The sequence below is a fragment of the Etheostoma spectabile genome, chromosome 16 (genome assembly GCF_008692095.1).
Source record: "Etheostoma spectabile isolate EspeVRDwgs_2016 chromosome 16, UIUC_Espe_1.0, whole genome shotgun sequence".
Classification (NCBI taxonomy): domain Eukaryota; kingdom Metazoa; phylum Chordata; class Actinopteri; order Perciformes; family Percidae; genus Etheostoma; species Etheostoma spectabile.
This window is the reverse complement of record NC_045748.1, coordinates 28,511,777-28,520,298: the sequence shown is the minus strand read 5'-3', so window position 1 is coordinate 28,520,298 and position 8,522 is coordinate 28,511,777. Positions and strand designations below refer to the sequence as shown.

Below are 8,522 nucleotides of genomic sequence, written 5' to 3'. Positions count from 1 at the left end.
CCTCAGGGAGAGGAGGACACCTGGATCTTTATGTACTTTTAGGATTAAGGATGGAAGCAAAATCAAATTATCCCCGAGCATAGACTCATAGACACAAGGGCTTTTTAGCTGTAAACCATCGTCTTACCATTAAGTCCCACCTTGACCCGCGACTAATTGACTTGTGTTGAATTAAAATGTTTTATAATATTTTGGCACTTGGTTTTCATCCCACTGTTTGATCAGTTAAATCTCATGTGTTCAGGGCATCAGCTGTGGATATTTAACTGAGGCAGAGATCAGACCGACATCCAGACGGACGAGGAACGAGGACCGAGACTACTCCACTACTTCACCTGAGGTGAGTCCGTTGTCTCTCTGTAGAACAGAAAAGGACATGTAAAGGCTTCAAATTTCACTTTAAAGATCTCAACACTTTGAGCTGCTCTCAGATCTTCATCAGGCATAAAAACTAAAAACCACCTGCACTTTGAATCAACTAAAAGACTTCAGAGGACATGAGCGGGGATTCCTGGTTCAAAATAAATGTATAATCATACTGTCACTTATTGTCTGTAAAAACTAGCAGAATTTGGTTCAAAGATGACTTTCCTGTCTGTTAAGGTGGGGTAAGTTCCTGGTGAAGCTAATTTTGTGGTCAGTTAGTCTCTCTCAGCCTTCAGAGCGAATATATATAACCAACACCTCAGTTTTATCCTGGTGGAGTTGTTTATGCATGTACGATATCTAATTGTTCCTGTGTGTCATTAGATTATATTCCAGCTGCAGAGTGCTGTGAGAGCCCTGAACCATACGTCCCGTTGTGGTTCCTGCCATCCTTCTTCTGGTGGGGCTGATGTCCACGTCGGACTCTGCAGCCGGTAAGAACACACAGTCAGTAAATAATCAGTCTACACAGACAACAGGAACCAGACGTGGCCGGGTTGGTTCAGTGGGTAGTAGAGCAGGTGAAAATACTGAGAGGCTTGTGCCCGACACAGAGTCCAGGGTTCGAGTAGGACCTGAGACTGTCTTCCCTCTCTCTCTCTTTCTCCTGTCTCACCTAGCTGGCCTGTCCATTAAAGGCAGAAAATAAAAATGATGAAATAATCTTAAAAGAAGACTAAAGGAACAAAAAAGTGACAAAACGTCTTCTTTCCGTGATACAGGGGATCCTGCAGAGATGTGCAAGACCAAGTATCCGGCCACACCGTGTAGAAACAAGAACCTCGGTGAAGGCTGGTTCCAGATGGTTAACAACCGCTGTGTGAAGGCGTTCTACACACTCCGCATTTGTTTCATCATGATGCTGAGGTGATAACACACACATCTGACTCAAAGACGGTAAATGTGATTTCATCCTACAAAAAGCTGCGGTAAAGTCGGACAGTTTCCAGCCGATTTCAGAACAGGAGTGACAAAAACACCGTGGTGCGATTCCGATTTAATAAAATCTCATCAGACCCACATATCAGCTGGAACAGTCTCCAGTTTTAATTGTAGATCTCAAAGGATGTCTACATGAGATCTGAATCTGATTTTAATTAACAACAGACTGGAGATGATCTGATGATCTGAACGGATTTAGTCTCTCTGACTTCTAAACGTCTCTATCAGCCAGAAGGTCCAGAATAGGACTTTAAATCAGACAAATAGTTAAAATCCCTCAGAGTCGTTGTCATGACAGCGCAGCACGTGCACACCAGACACTGGGAAGGGACTTTTAGGAACGCGCTTTCCAATTCAAAAACTGGAGAGAAAGGCCCGAGTCTGAGCAGTCTGAGGACCCCCCCCCACCATCAGTTAGAAAGAGAAGGGGGGTACAAGGAAGACTGGGAAGACTCTTTTGTTTAAACTGTTCCTGTTGAGCAACTACAATCCTGTTAGTCCTTAATTTCATATTATAATGTATTTAAAGTGAATAAATTGTAAGGAAATAAAATTAAATAGCTAAAGTAAATCGTGAGTGGAAGTGCATCTGTCAATTATGTTATAGTTGTATGAATGTTCAAAATATTATAAGTCTTTATTTAGAAAAAAACACACATTGGTTGGCCTATTCATGAGCTTACATCAGCAGTTACACATGTTCAGGGGCATAGGGCGTTATTAATATACCATGTAAGGTGGTATGTGCTAGAAATGGGTAAACCAGTATAAGTGAGTCTGCCCGTGGGGGGGGGTGGGGGGGCACCGCTGCGCCAGGCAGTGTCCCACATTGTCCCTCAGAAACATACCCCTTGTCCCCCCTTGGGCTTATTAGCAGGTGGTCACCCTAATGACACTGGTTTTGGTTACACCAACTGGGGCGGGGGCCAGCCTGACTTCTACATGTGGAGAGAGTACTGCGCTGAGATGAACTACTGGGGTGAGTAAACACATGGTTCAGGAGGAGAGGTAGTAGGTTATAAGAAATTAAGTACTTTATTTATTAAATTTACCTCCGACCAGATAGGAGAGGCTGTGACGAAGAAGGGTAATTATTAAAGCAGCACAACCAACGGGTCAAAGTAGAGGGGTAAGTTGATTCATGCAGCACCATTTGTTTTTCTGGACCTTGGACACAATGGACTTTAGAGACAAGTCAACACACACGCCTGACGTTTCCAGAGTTCTGATTGGCTGCTGGAGTTGTCGTCCTGGTTACATGTGACGGAGCGGCTGGATTTCATCTCAGTGCATTCTGGTTATAGTGTTAGTGTCATGTAAATCTGAAGCGGTCTGAAAACGGGACGATACATAAACTGGGATTCTGGAGAAACCGTGCTTGAAATCTGAACGCCCGTTCAGCCCAATAAACACCAACGTCTTGTCTTCGGTTTAAACTTTTAATCATGTTTCTACGTTAAAGATGAACTGAACTGATAAAACTTAATTTTGATAACATGTTGGTTATGATAATTACAAATGTATTACACTAAAAATTGTAAATAAAAAAATTAATATAGTTTTTTTTAAGCAACACAAACATTGCGTTTGTTAGTTTTAGACCGCTGACAATATCGATGACATCACTGGCATGGTAGGACCTGAAGGTATCTAGGCAACGGCTGCAGCATATTATATACACACGAAAATGAGGTCATTTAAGGCAACGGTACGCATTTAGCCTGGTGAGGGACAGGCCTGTAGTTGACTGTGAGGGACAGGCCTGTAGAGTCTGATGGAGGGACAGGCCTGTAGTGTCTGACTGTGAGGGACGGCCGTCTGTAGAGTCTGACTGTGAGGGAGGAGCCTGTAGAGTCTGACTGGAGGGACGGGCCTGGTAGGTCTGACTTGAGGGACGGCCTGTAGAGTCCGCTGTGAGGGACGGGCCTGTAGAGTCAGGACTGTGAGGGACGGGGCCTGTAGTGTCCGACTGTGAGGGAGAGGCCTGTAGTGTCCGATGGAGGGACGGGCCTGTAGAGGTCTGGACTGTGAGGGACAGGCCTGTAGTGTCTGACTGTGAGGGACGGGCCTGTAGGTCTGACTGTGAGGGACAGGCCTGTAGTGTCCGACTGTGAGGGATGGGCTGTTGAGTGGGTCCGATGTGAGGGGACAGGCTGTAGGTCTGACTGTGAGGGACAGGCCTGTAGAGTCTGACTGTGAGGGACAGGCCTGTAGAGTCTGACTGTGAGGGACGGCCTGTAGTGTGAGCCTGAGTGGGGACAGGCCTGTAATGTCGACTGTGAGGGACGGGCCTGTAGTGTCGACTGTGAGGGACGGGCCTGTAGTGTCTGACTGTGAGGGACAAGTGTGTGTGGTGTGGTGTGTGTGTGTGGTGTGTGTGTGTGTGTGCGTGTGCGGCGTGTGTGTGTGGGTGTGCGTGTGTGTGTGTGTGGTGTGTGGTGTGGTGTGTGTGTGTGGTGTGGTGTGTGTGTGTGTGTGTGTGCAGCTCACTGTCATGCACTCTCATTTATTGTATCCATGCCATTATGCATTTTAGGAAATAGACCGCTTTATATTGGTGTGCATTCAAAGAAAATAGAAGAATGGTTAAGTTCCTGTTCCTTTAAGAGAATAGAGAAGGAATGTAAATGTACATAGGACAAATTCATCCAATGGGGATCGCTGTTAGCTGCACGTAGGAGAGGTTACCCGGTTGGGCAACGCTCCGGACTAGTAGCGGGACGAAAACCTGGCGGAATAATAATATAAGTATGCAGTAATATGTCATTACGCTGATTACTGCATTGCAGCACATCGGCACCTGAAATATATATACATACATTCATGCATACATAGTATTATTAATTAAATAAGGTCATGGTTTCTCGCACAATCTTTCAAAATGATTGAAAGTTTATTTTACAAAAAAATCCCAAAAAGGAGAAGGAAGAAGATCATAAACAACTTCTCAGGTCCGACCCCCTTTCTCTACTTTTATCCTTTAGTAAATACAAAATCTTCATTTATTACACACCATAGACACACACACACACACACACACACACACACACACACACACACACACACACACACACATTTACACAGATTTTGTTTCTTTTCTTCTCTTTCTTCTTCTTTCTATACCCTCTATCTATAGCAGATTAAATAATAACACACATACTAGACTTAGTATATAGATATAGTAGTGTATAGATATATTAGTACATAGACATATTAGTATATAGATACTGAGAAACCGTAGTCATTATATAATACTATCACTTTAAATCCTTTTGGTATTCTTTTAATATATTCATTTTAAATAATCTCTTGAAATTGCTCATTGTTGTATGATTTAATGATATAAATGCTAAAGTAGGTTAGGGAACGTCATGTGTATGTTTTCTGTCTTTGTCCCGTTTCTGAGGTGCATTCTGGGAAGGTTTTCTTTAATTATGTAGCTTATAAAACACTTATAATGCACATGAAGGAACAATCTGGAATCATTGCATGTGGGTTGTATTTGAACAGCAAACTATAAATGTAGAGTCATGAAGCACCATTTGTTTTTCTGGACCTTGGACACATTGGACTTTAGAGACAAGTCAACACACACGCCTGACGTTTCCAGAGTTCTGATTGGCTGCTGGAGTTGTCGTCCTGGTTACATGTGAGGGAGCGGCTGGATTTCCTCTCAGTACATTCTGATTCTAGTGTTCAGTCTGAACTTTGTGTGAGCGATCCCAGATCGAGAGGAACAATCATGGGCTCTGAACTCTCACAAGAGGACTACGATAGGCTGCTCTTCTGATTTATGAAGACGTTTTACAGCATCTACCATGCCTCCTACCAGATATCGCCATAGATGAGTCTCTGCTGAGATATTCTGGTAACGACTCCAACGCGATGCTGTTGGCGTTCTCTAATGACATGCTGTCAAACAAAGGGCCAGAATACATCGAGAAACTGGGATCTGCTATTGGTTCCCTGGATTCAGTCCCGAATGCTGTAGGACTTGGAGCTTTGGTGATTTCCATGATCATAGAGATCATCATCAAGAGCAGCTCTCAGCCAGGTGATCACACATACAGCATGTTACGTCGTGTGTTTGGGGAAGAGAAAGCTTCGAGTGTCCGGGACACAATGTCCGAGTATCTGAGACGCCATCAAGTGTTCATGAACAATGACCAGCGATTACGGGAGGACTTAAGGAGACTGGAACAGCAGCTGAGCAACCACCTCACCATCCTCAGAAACTCCCTGCAGCATGACGGACAGATGAGTGACCGCGGGTTCAAGATCTGGGTCAACGGAGCCGCCTTCCACGTCCAGATGTTGATCCACGAGGCTCGGCTGGATGTTCAGACCGGCAGACCTGCATCAGGCCACGTTAAGGCTATCAAAACTGCCATCGATTTGTACTTGCAGGACCTGGAGAACTTGCTGGAGAAACACAAGACCTACAAGACCGATTCTAACATGTTTAGATATCATATTTATGTTTACACCTACTACTACCATACAGAATGTCATATGGAAAATAAGAAAATTGAAAACTGTGAAAAGAATGTTAATTCTTATTATCTTAACCCGTGTGATGATCAAAAATTGTGACGACTTTTATGGACCACCTCTACTCACATTACGAACCGATCGCAGGTTTAAAGAGACATTTTTTAAATACCAAGAAGAACCTCCTCTCTCTGATCCTCCAACGTGGATCCTTCACTCTGCCGTCAGCTGCAGGTTAGATCACATATTTGGGTAAAAACCCTCGTGTTGTCCTCCGGGGTCTAAAACCTCTCTCCACACATCACATTATCATCTGTTTTTCAGACTTTTCTTTAGTTTTCCCCAACACCAACTTACTAGTTTTACTACTTTTTAGAATTCATGGTCAATAACCCTCATTTACATACAATTATACCTAATATCTGAGTTAAAAAATAAACAGAAATTATTAATTATTTTGACTAATAGTTAAGATCAGAGTATGTTGAGTAGATGAGTTAACATAAATATATACTGACAGAATACTTCCTTCTGTTATGACAGGAGCAATGTTTGAAAATTGATCATTATTATTTTTAAATTACATTTATATCTGCACTTGTGTCAAAACCTAGAGACTTCCTAACATCAACATGTAATTTATTAATAATCACTGTAACACATTTAAACTAATATTTACAGTAAGTTACTGTAATAATTGTCCAGCAAGTTCCTGTACAGTAAAGGTACTGTACTTCCTCTTACAGTATTTTATGTTTTTAATGTAAAATACAAAACAATTAAACACAACATCAGATAAATAAGTAAAAATACAGTAGTTTACTATTTACAGTACTATAGTGGATGTATTGTGATTTGTTACTGTAATATTTAGATCACTGTGATTTCTACTGTACTACTTAGACTACTGTGATTTCTACAGTAATACTTAGATTACTGTGATTTCTACAGTAATACTTAGATTACTGTGATTTCAACTGTAATACTTAGACTACTGTGATTTCTACAGTAATACTTAGATTACTGTGATTTCTACTGTAATATTTAGACTAATGTGATGTTGTCATGGTGACAAGGTTGTGATGTAACTTTACAGCATTCTACTGTAAAATCATATCCAGTAGTGTTACTGTGAAATAAAGCGTGTTACATGAATAATAGAAGTTGATTCTATTTCTAACATGCGTGTGTGTTTGCCCCTGAGACGTGCGTGTCACAGTGTGCACGTTAAAACTTGTTACCATGGGAGACGAAATAAAAACCAAACACGCCACGCCAGCCGCGTGCAGCCGCCTCACCTCGTGTGTTGCCACAGCGACGCAGACACACGCCTCTCTGTTCCATGTTACACGTAAGACTTAAATACTCTGCTGATAAGAAATGTTTAATTTTTCACAAACAAAGTCAAGATTTCCGTTTAAAGATTCTTTAAATTAAATCTGCTCCTTCTTCCTCGTTGAAGAAATCTGAATCTCTGAATATGTAAATCAGTCTCTTCAGAAAAAGGCAATAATGCGGAGTTAAAATACAGGGGCATAAGTATACACCCCCCTATGTTAAAATACAGGGGCATAAGTATACACCCCCCTATGTTAAATACACAGGGGGCATAAGTATACACCCCCTATGTTAAAAACAGGGGCATAAGTATACACCCCCTATGTTAAAATACAGGGGCATAAGTATACACCCCCATGTGTTAAAATACAGGGGCATACGTATACACCCCCTATGTTAAAATACAGGGGCAAAAGTATACACCCCTATGTTAAAATCCCAGGGGCATAAGTATACACCCCCCTATGTTAAATACAGGGCATACGTATACACCCCCATATGTAAAATACAGGGCATAAGTTAACACCCCCCTTGTTAAAATACAGGGGCATACGTATACACCCACTATGTTAAATACAGGGGCATAAGTATACACCCCCCTATGTTAAATAAGGGGCATAAGTATACCCCCCCTATGTTAAAATACAGGGGCATAGTATACACCCCCCTATGTTAAAACAGGGGGCATTAGTAACACCCCCTATAATACAGGGGCATAAGTATACATAAAAGCTTGCGTGGTTCCAGTTGAAGCAGACTGGTCCTGGTCTTCAGGTTCTCTTGGACCACTAGACCTTCACTGCACACACGTAGGGCCTTCCTCATTACAGACCACATCATTCCAGATGCCTCAACAACCCGTTCCACAACAGTTATTGTTGTTGCTGGGAAATGTAGGCGGTGATGGAACCGGTCCCTAATTTACGAAACAAGCCACTGTGTAAAGTTTTCTGCTTGTCACACAACAGGCATGTCAAAACACACACACACCACACCGCGCGCACACCCAACACACGCACCACACATACACACACACACACACACACACACCCACACACACACCACACACACCACACACACGCAAGCGCCTCGCTCAATCAGACCACGCGATCCAGGGTTTAAGGGGCCCCCCAAAAAGCAGAGACCACCCACCCCCACACGCCCCCAAAAACCCACACACACACACACCCACACACACACAACCAAAAAAACCCCTTCAAAAAAAAAACACTCACACCACACACAAACACACGGGGAGGACCCCCCGAGTGTGAGCATTTTGGGGGGTTTTGGGCGAGGGCCCGCTTTTTTTTTGGTTCCCACGG

General features: G+C 42.8%; 1 long non-coding RNA gene across 2 annotated transcripts; it reads left to right on the top strand.

Moving 5' to 3' along the window:
* The first annotated feature begins 302 nt into the window (after positions 1–302).
* LOC116704634 (uncharacterized) lies at positions 303–1,256 on the top strand. 2 transcript variants are annotated; one of them, XR_004335724.1, is made up of 3 exons: positions 303–340; positions 771–860; positions 1,161–1,256. It is a non-coding gene; the product is annotated as an uncharacterized LOC116704634 (long non-coding RNA). The 2 variants fall into 2 exon arrangements; XR_004335725.1 differs by having other exon boundaries at positions 310–340; positions 751–860.
* Positions 1,257–8,522: the final 7,266 nt, after the last annotated feature.